A 13,185-nucleotide genomic window follows, 5' to 3' on the forward strand; every position below is an offset into this window, starting at 1 on the left:
ATTCCTAAATGTAGATACTGATATCATTCCTGTCTAGTATGGCAAATAAAAGCAGCGATTCTGGAGCCAGATTATTTGGATCTCTGACTAGCTAGACTTATTTTTTGTGTGACTTTGTGTTCTTCCTTGTTACCTGGGCAGAACTGTACCTGCCACAGAGTTGCTATGTCGTTAAATACCTTCACATCCATAAAGTGTGTATTAGGTATTACTTTCATCTTATGTGGGCAAAACTTGAGACAGAGTCTTAGTAACTTGATGAAGGTCACACAACTGGAAAGGGACACAGGTAGAACTCAAACCCAGGCAGTCAATTCCAGAGTCCATGCTCTTAACCTTGACACTGTGCCGCTCTTATTGAAGATGGATTTGAAGAACTGGCTTCTCAAGGAAGCTCTTGTAGAGGTTTCTCGTCCTCTGAAACCTGAAGCAGAAAAGAGTATTTAGGTTTCTTCTCTGATCCGGCCCCTGTTTGAGCGTTTTCTGGGCGTGAGCTCAGGTCACAGTACCCCTTTTGCCTGCAGAGATTCCGCAGGGGTGTCACCCCACGTCAGCGCGGCCAGTATCCGTGCAGCGACTCCTCCTTCCGCCAGCAGGGGTCAGCCGCGGCTGCTGTTGGTGGCTCTGGTGAGCTGCTGCGAAACCCTTGATGCAGCCGCGGGCTTGGCGCGGGAAGGACCCTTGGAGGTCACGCGTCCGCAGACTGGACAGAAGCTCAGAGATGGGGAGGTCTTTCCGAAGGTCATCCAGGGGTCCATGCTAATCTCTCCCTTCTACCTTGGCTCTTCCCCACAGCCCAAGAGTCCACTTCGAAGGGTTTTAGAAATCAATCCGTTTGGGCCCCGGGGAAGGTTCTACAGGAGTGTGGGTCCCTTGGCGGTGTGCTACTGCCATGCTGTGTGACGTCGGACAACTCATCACACTCTCTTTAGCTTCATTACTCGTCCAAGGAGGGGACCCGGGCAGTCAACACGTCCTGTGATTGTGGGGAGGGTACATCATCACCGCCTGCCTTAGCCACCTCAGGCGAGTCAGAATTGGACCACCGGATCAAGGCTGCCCCGAGAGCCACGCGCTGGGGGGTCGGACCCTTCCTAGGCTCAGTGCGCGGGGCCAGTGGGAGCCAAGCGCCCGGAGGCCGGCAGGGGGCGCTGCCGCATCGCGCGTGGCTTCCCCGCGTGTCCTCCCAAGGACAGTGTGTATGCGGCGGGAGGCGCACGGCAGCGGCCAGAGGAGATGCGGCCGCGCCCACACTAGCGTTGCCGGCCGAGGTCCGCGACAAGTGTGGGGCGTCGAGGGGGGCAGGGCAAGTCGTCTGGCACCCCCGCTGGCCCTGCTAGCTGGGTTATGTTCTAGATGTGAACGGGCATGGGTGACAGCGTAGGGGTGGGGTCTCCCGAACTAGCCCTGGAGGCCCAGGCTTCGCGGTGTGACCTTGAGAGGTCCCGGTCACTTCTGGGCCTCTGTTTCCTGTCTCTGTAATGGGGAGAGGAGGTTGCTGAAGAAGTCGGTGAGATAGTACATGTGAAAATGCTTTCAGGGAAATTTGAAGCTCAGGCTGTAGGCAAATTGGACCGCGTTTATTGAACAGCCGTCCCCTATCTCACCCAATCTGTCTGTCCAGTTCCACACTCAGGTGGTAACCATTTTAGCCATTTTTACCTGTATTTTCTGGGGTTTACCTACATATTTCAAAAGTAATATGCTTATACTACTGTTTTCTAATTTACCAACGTTAGACATATTTATTGTCTTCTTGTTGAAATAAATACGAAATTAGTAGTCTTCCATCCCCACCCTCCTGCCAGTGTATCTGGAGTACCATTTTTAGGTAACTCTATGATCAGCATTCCTAGCAAGAAAATGTACCTCTTATTTCCCTCCAAAGCTCCGTCAGAATTGCCATCCACCTCTCATCCCCTGTGTTCTTTCCACAAAAGCTCTGCTCTGTTCTCTCTTGTCTTGAGTTCCTTTTCCCAAGGGGACTCCCCCCCCCCACCCCCGCCCCGCCGGACTGCGTTTCCCTACTGTCTGCGTGGTCTTCTCCAAAGCTTTCTCTCCATTCCCGTGTTTACTTGGTCCTCTGTCTTTGTTGGCTTACTCCTTTAGGACACCTCACTTGCTTCCTAAGAAAGTGGGTAGGGGAGGGGAATTTTCACCTGTAAATTTATCTGTATTCTGCTCAGGCACTTGATGGATAATTCAGCTGAGCATAGATTCTGGGTTGGAAATCATTCTTCTACAGAGCTGGATGTTCTGCCCCACTGCCTTCTGCACCCAGAGCTACTGTTGGGAAACTTCCTACTTTCTGGTTTGTGTTCCTTTTCATGTTTAACCCTTTTCTCTTTCAGACGTTTTTGAGTATCTTTATCTTTGGAACCCTGGAATTTCACAACATATGTGACATGCTGGTGGCTTCTGTCATTCATTGTGCCAGACCCTAGGTGGCTCTTTTCAATATGGATACACACGTCCTTCAGTTCTGTGAAGCTTTATTTGTTCTTTAATATTCTCCTCTCTGCTTCTTCTCTGAAATTCCTGCAAGCCGGATCCTGGGCCTCCAGGATTGATCTTCAGACTCTTTTGTCTTTTCTATTTTCCTTGTCTTTTCTTCTACTGTCTATATTATTTCCTTGAATTTATGTCCCAGTCCTTCTATTGAATTTTTAAAAATATTATGTACTTTTAATACTTTTATTTATTTATTTATTTTTATTGGTGCTGAGGATTGAACCCAGTGCCTCACACATGCTAGGCAAGTGCTCTACCACTGAACTACAGCCCCAGGCTGTAGTTTTAAAAATTTCAGCTATCATAATATTAATTTATGAGAGAACATATTTATTCTCTGTTCTCTTCCACCCCCAATATAGACACAGTCTCTTCATATCTCTGAGGACATTAATTAATGTTTTATCTTTGATCCTGTTCCTTGACTTATTTCTGTGTCCTCCAGTTTCTTACCTTTGTTTTTCTGATTCATGTGGTCTCTCTAGCTCTGTTGTCTCCTCATGATGAAGGCTTCTCTGATTTTTGATGGTCCTTGGTTTTTGTCCATAGTTAAGGATGACTGGCACTGGATGTCCTATGAAGGCAGGAGGGGCTGATTTCCCTTTGGCTGGACTAAGCATAAATATCATCAAGGGGAGTTCTTTACCCAGGGTTTGCTCCACTGGGTGATGAGGCTGGCAGACAAATGAGATGCATGTAGGTTCAATATGGCAGGATGGATATGGTTAAGGGGACAGATTTTGGATTCAGTCTACTCAGGTTTGAATCCTGGCTCTGTTACATACTTGCTGTATAATCTTAGACAAGTCACTTAATCTCTCTGTGCCTCAGTTTTTTTTATCAGCAAATTAGACCCAATAAGAGTACTACTGCCTAGGTTGTTGAGTTTATATAGATGTGTCTTGATTTATAATAGGGCTATGTTCCAGTAACCCATAATACATTGAGAATATTCTAAGTAAAAAATGTATTTAATATACTTAACCCACCAAATATCACAACTTAACAAGAGCACACAGTAGAGTTGCAGTAGAGTATCAGTTATTTACACTTTTGGTTGCATGGTTAACTGCCAGCTGTAGCTCACTGTTGTTGGCCAGCATTTATTTATTTATTTTTATTTTTATTTTTAATGATTTTATTTATTTATTTATTTTACATTACAATTCTTAATACACCATTATACAAAAATTTATCATATATCTGATTATATATAAGGTATGTTGACACCAAATTGTTGGCCAGCATTTAAAGAGAGCATGGGAGCCAGGGGTGGTGGTACACAACTGTAATCCCAGCAACTGAGGCAGAAGGATTGCGAGTTCGAAGCCAGTCTGGGTAACTTAGTGAGATCCTGTCTCAAATTAAAAAATAAAAAGAACTGGGGATGTAACTCAATGATAGAGCACCCCTGTATTCAATCCCTAATATAAGAAAGAAAAAAAAGTATGGTAGTGCATATTGCTAGCCTGGGCGAAGATCACAATTAAAAATCCAAGATGAATATTATCACTTTTGCAACATTGTATAGTTGAAAAATTGTAAGTGGAATCATCATAAGTTGGGGAATCACCTGTATATGTAAAGCTCTTAACCTGATAGAGCTGAGGTCACTGCCATGTTCTTTACAAAGGGGAAAGAGGGAAGGAGTGTGGTTGGACTGTTCCCTATGCAGATTCTCAGTTAAGCCTGCTATTTTCAGCCATTTTTGGCCTCCAAATCTCATGCCTCCCTGTTAGGCTCTGCAAGCAGTTACCTTTCTTCTCATGGTATACCTTCTGCAGGTCTCAGTAGAAACCAGCGTAGGGCTGGCAAATCAGAAAACTTGTTTCAAGTGAGAAATTGTTAAAAAATGAAAAACATGTTGCAAACATTTTATTGTAACCTAAAAACTACAGATGTCTCTTCTCATTTCTTCAGTATGTTCCTGTTATCTGAAATTCTATAAGGTCTTTCTTGTATAAACCCCAATGCCTATGATGTTGTCTACCATTTCCAGGTTCAACTTCTTTATAGTGCAGCTAAAACTTAAAGGCACTCACAGAACAATCTGAATGCAGATTCCTTCTAGACTCATGTGTTTTCTTTCAACCTGTTAAAATTGCTCATCTGTAACTCATTTGAACTTTATTTATTTTCATAGTACTGGGGATTGAACCCAGAGGTGCTTTACCACTGAGCTACATCCCCAATCCTTTTTTTTTATTTATTTTGAGACTGAGCTTGTTAAGCTGCTAGGGCCTCACTAAATTGTTGAAGCTAGCCTCCAACTTGCCACGTTCATGTCTCAGCCTCCCAGGTTGCTGAGATTACAGACAGGTGCCACCAATGCCTGGCTCATTTGAACTTTAAAAAAGAAATAACGATCTGCCTTTATTGAATCTTTCAGAGCATTGAAACTAATATTCACAAAACAGCTCCCTTTTCACAATTGATATTAAATTGATATTGTTGATATTAAATTGAAACATATAATTACAAAAACAAGTACAACTAAAAAAAAAACAGGTTTGGGAAGAAGCAATTGTTTCTGGGAAGGCGAGACAGATAACTGAAGGAGGAGACAGGTGTTCTAAGGTGCAGCTTAACCTAACAAGAGTTTTAGCCCATAAAGTCTATAGAGAAGCTGTGAGTGGCTATTCTGAGAGTGACCTCAGTGGTGGTGGACTGGACTGCACACGCTTAGGGTGTGCTGTGGCTTCTATCCTCTGTTCATTCCTCCACCCCCCACTTCAGTCTTCCAGAAATTAGTTCAACTCTCTCATCTGTTAATGACTCTTCCTTTTTCCTCTCCTTGTGGGTTTCAGATCTTTTCTTTTACTTATTGTCATTTTTAAGGGGAGAGGATTGAGAGAAGAAGAGAATATAAGCATTAAAGTTTAAGCTGCCATTTTTATCCAGACAATTCTCTCTCATTTAAGACTTTCAACATCCGGTAAGCTGCAGAGTCTATTATTATCTCCACAAAGGTCACATAGCTGTAAATGACAGAAGCAAGTTTCAAATTCATGACTGTCAGAGACTGCAGTGGACATTCTGATGTTTTGTCCAGATCCCCTCTCCAGGCTGGACATGCCCTCCCCCAGCTGCTGGGAATATTGGTTGTTGGTGGCTCCCTGGGCATTGCTCTTGGCTGCAGGAACTGCCTCACTCTGGCATATGCTTCCTTGAAGCAGAAGGCTGTGGTCAATGACTGGCTGATGCAAGCAGAGAAAATCCCAACCCTCTGCCCTTAACTCAAGACAATTCTGAGTTGTCAACCCAGCTCCAAAGTTCCTTGCGATATCAGCTGGGTCAGCTTGTCCCTTGGCCAGTTGTAGGTGTAACTCTAGAGAGTATTCTCCAATGAACCTTATGCACTAACTCTGTTTCAAATTTATTCTAGGAAGCCCAAGATCAGGCAGAGGTCATGGTCCCTGCTCTTCTGGCTGCCTCTTCAGGTAGCAGAGTTCATAAGCTCCCAGGTTATCTTGGGGCAAGATTTATCAGCAAGAAAAGGAAAACTGGACTGGGGTGGTGGTTGAAGAACTCAGGCCCCACCTAAGGATGACTCTTCTCTGCAGGAGGGTCAGGAATGGCATGTTCCCAGGTGTGGTTGAACCGTCAGGGGCTGTTCAGGGTATGTGGTGGGTGATGAGGCTGGCAGACAAATGAGATGCATGTAGGTCCAGGCAGGATTGGCTGCCAGTGGGGTCATCAGAGGATTTTACATGGAGTGACATGTTAGATCTGTGAGTGAGCAAGATGAAACCAACTTCACAATGGATTGGAGGGGTCAGGTGGGAGGGAGGGCCATGAGGAGGCTATTACAGGGGTCCATGAGAGAAAGGAGAAAGCTTGGGCCAGGGCAGTGAGGATACAGAGATGGTTCTCAGTGAAGGACTGATACCTTGGTCTTTTTTCTGTACTTTCTAATGTGCCACATAATTAATCTATTTATTACATTTATTGTCTGTCTCCCTCCATTGCAGTGTAAGCGCCATGAAGAGTATGGCCTTTGCTTTTTTTACGCATTGTGTTCCCAACAACAGAAATGTGTGCCTGGCATATGACTGGTGCTCAATAAATAATAGTGGCTGGATAGATGAATGGATCTTCATAAGTCATGGGAGACTAGGACTAGCATCAGGGTTGATCTTTTGGCTTCTGTCTGGATGTCTGGATGAATAGTGGTCTCCTGGAAATAAGGTCAGGAAGAGACGTCTGGTTTTTCATGAACTGAAGGGTGCATATGGGAGATAGAGGAAGTCCCAAGTGCTGATGTCTAGCAGTTTCCGTCCCCATTAGACTTGAATTGTTTGGTGTTGCTAGGAGCTGAGATTTTTCCGTAGGGTGATCAGAGGGCTTGGAGTGAAAAGGGGTTTCTGGTTTTAATATGCTGCTTCTCTGTTGCCTCCCTGTCCACTCCTTCTCATCCTGAGCCCTACGCTCTGCTAGAGGGTCCATTGGTGTCAGGCAGGGAGGCTATGGAAAGAAAGAAGAGCATCATGCTTTGCGGTGAGTAGGGGCTCAGGTAAAGTCTATTGCTGGTGAAATGGCCCTGCTTAAGAGGCACCAGACTTGAATTTTCTAAATAATAAATAACAACCTTTCAGGAATAACCCTTGTAATGTGCTCAGCAGTTTAAAAATCACTTTACTTGTATGTTGTTGTGTGAGGCATACATAACAGCTGGCCCCATCTTTCAGGTGAAGAGTTGAAGGCTCAGACAGATGAGGAGCTTAGCAGGGTCGAGAGGCCAGGAAATGCAGGGCTGGGCCCAGCTCCAGGTTCTTCTGACTCCAGTTCCTGCTTTCTCAGGTGGCTCTACCTGTGTGAACTCTGTGCGGGGTGGGCTCCTTCAGCTCTCCAGCCCGAGTTGCTCTCTGTCAGGTGAGGTGAAGTTGTGCTTTGGTTTTTGTTTTTGTGGTGCTTGGGATTGAACCCAGGGGTGCTCTAGCACTGAGCTACATCACCAGCCCTTTTTATTATTTATTTTGAGACAGGGTCTCATTAAATTGCCCAGGCTGAACTTGAACTTGTGATCCTCCTGTCTCAGCCTCCCAAGTTGCTGGGATTACAGGGCGTGCCATCACACCAGGCTTGTGAAGTTTGTTTATCTGAAGTACTCCTGACCCCCAGCCAGGGTCTCCTCCCTCCTCTGATGGTTTCCAAGACACTGAATGCTGCATGACATTTGAGTCACGGCAGGACTTGGGGGAGTGATTTGTCACAGTCACAGAATTGGCTATGGACAGAAAACATAGGGGGGAGAGAGGTATTTTCCTGCATAGAAAATGTAAAGGATGGGCTCTCCATGGCAGTGATGGAATTATTTATTTATTTAACGTTTGTTTCTTTAGAGGTTTTTCTTAAATGACTCAGAGATGATTTTTCCAAAATGTACTGATTTCTCCTTGGATGTTTAATCCAGGGTGCGTGGCATCTCAAAGCTGACATGTGCCAACCCCAGCTCATCATTGTCCCTTCCAGACTGTTTGGAAATTATTTCTTCTCCTCCTCCTCCTCCTTTTCTTCATTTCCGTTTCTCTTCCACCCCCTCCTCCTCTTCTTATTCTTTCCTTTTTCTCTTTTCCTTTTTCTTCCTCCTCCTCTTTCTTCTCTTCCTCCTCTTCTTCTTTCTCTTTTCCTTTCTTCTTTTCCTCCTCCTTCTTTTGATTGTACCCAGGAGCATTCTCTCTCAGAGCTACACCCCCAGGCTTTTTTATTTTATGTTTTGAGCCAACTTGCTGAGGTTGAACTTGAACTTGTGATCCTCCTGCCTCAGCTTCCCAAGTTGCAGGGGTTACAGGCATACACCACTGTGCCCAGCAAAAATATTTTTATTTTGTCTTTTCTCTTTACAAATAGCTTTATTGTGGAAAATTCAAACTCACATGAAAGCAGAGAGAATAATATAATGAATGCCCCTGTACCCATCACCCAGCTTCAGCAGTTATCGCCTCATGGTCAGTCTTGCTTTATCTACTCCTGCCCCCTATTTCCAATCCTGCCCTGTCCCCAGATTTCTTTGAAGCAAAACCCAGACAGCTATCATCACATCTATAAATATAAGGATGAATTGACATCTATAGTAATAATGTCATTCTATACCAATCCCCCTAATTCTCCAATATCATGAAATATATAGTTAATGTTTAAATTTCGTAGGTTAACTCAAAATTTTATTTCTTTTACAATTTGTTGGACTCAGGATCTAATAAATCCCATGGGTTGCAATTGGCTGATAGTCTTTTAAATCTCTTTTAATCTGTTGTTTTCTCCCTTTTCTTATCTTCCCTGGCCATATATTTATTTAAGAAACTGGGTTGTTTATCCTACTTCCTACATGTGCGCTCTGCTGAACAACTGCTGTGGTGTCATTCGATAGGTTTATCTGTTCTCTGTATTTCCTTATATCATTATTCAAATCAAGAGGCTTTATCAGATTCAGATTTACTTTCTTTTGGGCAATACTTCAGAGATGGTGGTTGGTGTTTGTGAACTTCTATCAGGAAGCACACATATCTGCCATCTCTTTTTGTTATTAGCAGCTGTTGATGGTCATTGACTAGATCCATTGTTTCTTCAGTGTTTTAACATACTGATATTCTGTCCTTTTGTGTTTGTTTTTGTTTGTCACCTGGACTTTTATAAAGAGTAACATCCTCTCACAAGTGATTTGGTTACCTGGAGCTGCAGTTCGTCCAGGAAAGGCAAGATAAATGTTTGATTCTTTCCATTTATTCTTAAAAAATTTTTTTTTGTAGCTGTAGATGGAAAGGATGCCTTTATTTTATTTGTTTATTTTTATGTGGTGCTGAGGATCGAACTCAGTGCCTCACACATACTAAGCAAGCACTCTGCCACAGAGCTACAGCCCCAGCCCCTCCATTTATTCTTAATTTTTAAAATAATGACTTGGTTCCTTAAGATGATCCAAAATAACCAATGAGATTTGTTTTGTATCATCATGAGCTCATGTGTTTAAATAAATGTGATGTTTTTCCAATCCATTTCAGTTTTTCTCCTCCTTAATGCTCAAATGATCCCATCTTTGGCTAATGGAAAACTCTTTAACTTGGCTTCTGAGTCCTTCTGATTATGATCCCAATAGTCTCTGCTAGCTTCCCTGCTTTCCAGAATGACAAGATGTTCCAATTTGTACATTTCCTGCCCCAGACATGCAGTTGGCCACTCGAAGCAGCCTCTATTTACTTATTTGTTTTTAGAGAAAAATGGTATTTAGAGACCACAGTCTCTTTTAAATATTATATTAGATACACATGCAAGAGGAACATACCATATATGTAATTATGAAGCATGATAACAGGGCTACCATTTGCCACCACCCAATGTAAGAAATGGAGCTTATCAACAATAGTTCATCTTTATATGTGTCCCTTCTTTCATGTAATCCACAAGAGGCGGGGTTGGGTACTTATTCTCTTGCTAATAAAAGGGTTTATCACAGTCAAAAGTACCCTTAAATATATATGTTTAGCTTAGTTTGTTTTTGAGCTTTATGAAGATGATACTGCATTGTGTGTTGTCTTCTAAGACCTGCCTTGTTTTTACTCAATGTATGCTTTTAAGATTTATTTTTTTTAGCTGTAGTTGATTTATTTTCAATGATGTATAATACACCATTGTGTGACTACACCATAATTTATTTTGCCTATTCTTCTGCTTGTGGACATTTGAGTTGTCCCTAGTTTTTTTCTGTTCCAAATATTTTGCTGACATAGGGATGTGAGGCCACCTGTTCATGTTCCTGCACACCTGCAGGAGTTCGTTCAGGACAGCAGTCATCAAACACTTTAGTCTTACGTCTCAGAGAGCTTTTACTTATGCCAGTTATATCTGTATATATTCACTGTGTTAAGACTTGGAAAAATATAAACATTTTATTTATTAATTCAGTATATGTTAACATAAATTACATATTTTGAAAGGAAAAAACCCTGTATTTTATAAGGTAAAATAAATTAAGGGAGAAGAGCAGCAGTGTTTAAATTTTTAAAAATCTCTTTCATGTCTTGCTTAATAAAGGATGGCTGAATTCTACTTCCATCTTCAATCTGTTGGGATATCGCATGGTAGACATCCTCTGAAAAACTCCACTGTACACTCCTAAGATGAGAATCAAAAAGTAAAATAATGCCTTCAAAGATATTATGAAAATACTTTTGACTTCATGGATCCCTCGAAAAAGTCTCAGGTTCCTGGGCTGCAGTTTGAGAATTGCTGCTCTAGAGAGCATTGGTCTAGGAGTGAGATTGCCGGGTCCTTGGGTTACAGAGGGTTTAGGCAATTGGTTAGCTACAGAAGACAAGGCCACATTGTTTCCAAAATGATAGTAATTAACACTTCTACCACCAATGTCTGAGAATTCCCACTGACCTGTATCTGCCCAATTCATCTGATTTTTTCCTGTGTAGTGAGTATGACAAGGTATTTCCTCGTGTCCCATCTGTGCTTCACCCCGTCCTTCTCACACTGCCAGATTAATCTTCCTATGATAATATTTTGATCCTGTTATGCTTGTTCCTTCTAAACAACTCTCAATCAGCAGTCTCCCTCTATATCCTGACTAGTACCATACGTTCAGGCAAATAGAAATATTTGCTATTCCCAAATAGGCCCTGAGATTCTCTCCTTCAAACATTTTCTCATGAGATCTTCCTGACCTGAGTGCCACATGAAAACGTTGATTTTTTATGACATAGCTCAAACTCTCTGCCTCTTCCAAGAAGTCTTGCTCCCATCTTTCCCTTGGCCAAACACTCCCCTTTTTCATGTGTGGCTTGGGTTCCAGTTACAAGTGAATGTATCTGTTGCCCCCACTAGTCCAGGAGTTCCTGTGGTCAGAGACCAAGAATTTTTGTTTTCTGTATTCCAAACAACCCCTGGTTGCGTTTGGAATAGAGTGAATGCTAAACATCTGCTTCTTGTCAATGTCTCTTATACATAGGAGAAAACTGTGTTTTCTACAGAGCGGGGAAATCAAGATCTTATATAAAGATAGAATAATATAAAGTGTTCTCTGATAAATGTCTTATGGCTGACCTATCAAATGAGGGACCATAGAGAAAAGGTATGGGAAAAAAAGGGCACAGAAGAGGGAGGGGACTGGTGGCCAGGACTTTCTGGAGCAAGCAGAGGAAGATAGGGCTCTAGATGAGTGAAGGTACCCTGGACCCAGAGCTGGAGAGAGGAGATATGTGGGTCTGAAATACAGGGATGAGGATTTGGGTTGAATCCCAGGGCTCAGAATCTCTGTGAATATTTGTACCTTGTTCTCACTGCCTGCTTTGACTGGCAGGGGAATGGCCTGGCTCTGGTGCAGAGACCTGGGAACATCAGAGATGAAGTGGAAAGGCTCAGGGCTGGGGGCATTGCTGCAGCCCCCAGTCCAGCTACAGAGGACTGGATCCACCCAGAGGCCCTGGTGGAATATGGATTTTCTCTGTCATCCTTCAGAGGGGAGTTGATTGCAGGGGTCTTTTCTGAGCCTAGGGCTTTCTGTAGACTTCAAAGGTGGTCAGGGTTGCCCTCAGGGAGAGGACTTCTCTTTTGCCTACTGGCTTCTTCTTTTGTTCCCTGGATCCTTGGAAGCTTCCTTTCATCCCCTAGGGCCACTGCTCAAGGCCCTGGTTGACCTCTCTAATGGTCTTCTCTATTTATCCGGGTACAGAAGAGATTCATTGCTAAGATGTGGGACTTTGATTTAGTCATGGTCTGCACTAATCAGCTGGGGACCTGTTTAGGTTCTGACTAGAGGGGTCCAGCTCACATGGTTAAGGAGCTTTCTTAATGTCCAGCCCAGTTCTCAGCACCAGGTTTGGGGCCAGTATTTTGTTAAAAATCATTGTGACTGCCAGGTGTGGTGGCACACACCTGTAATCCCAGCAGCTGAGGCAGGAGGATTGTGAGTTCAAAGTCAGCCTCAGCAAAAAGTGAAGTGCTGAACAAGAAGTGAGACTCTGTCTCTAAAATAAAATACAAAATAAGACTGGGGATGTGGCTCAGTAATCGAGTGCCCCTGAGTTCACAAAATTCACTATGACTGGGGCTAGGGTTGTAGCCCAGTGGTAGAACGTTTGCCTAGCATGTGAGGCACTTGGTTCGATCTTAGCATCACAAAAAATAAATAAACAAAAAAAACTAAAGTTATTGTATCCATCTACAACTAAAAATATTTTAAAAAATCATTGTGACAGAGATATCCATTTCCTAATGATTATTCTGACTAGTTCTCTCACTCAGGGACTTGAAGGAGAGAGGACAATGCAGGGTGGATTTGGGCATGATAAACAGCGACATGTGGATTCACCCTGGTTTCTAAGAGCATCTCTAACCCATTGGGATAAATGTGCTAGGTGTTTATCTAGGTGGGCCCTCATTTCACTGAGGCATTGGTCCCGCTTTGCTGAGGAGAGGTATCGTGTTATTGTCTTGATCATCAACATCACCACCGCCTCTACTACCACCATCCTCCTCAACCAGTGTTCACTCACTGAGCACACCTCTGTGGAGCAGGTCGTTTGTTAGGTACTGAATGTGCAATAGTTTGTCAGGTCCTTGAATAACTTTGTAGGGCAGATATTATTATGCCTGGAGAGAAACAGGTGAGAAAATGGAGGCTCAGAGTGGAAAAGTTACTTTGTCAAAGTCATGCAGCTGCTGACTTGT

Source organism: Spermophilus citellus, assembly GCF_964194105.1.
Source record: "Spermophilus citellus genome assembly, chromosome: 9".
Taxonomy (NCBI): Eukaryota; Metazoa; Chordata; class Mammalia; order Rodentia; family Sciuridae; genus Spermophilus; species Spermophilus citellus.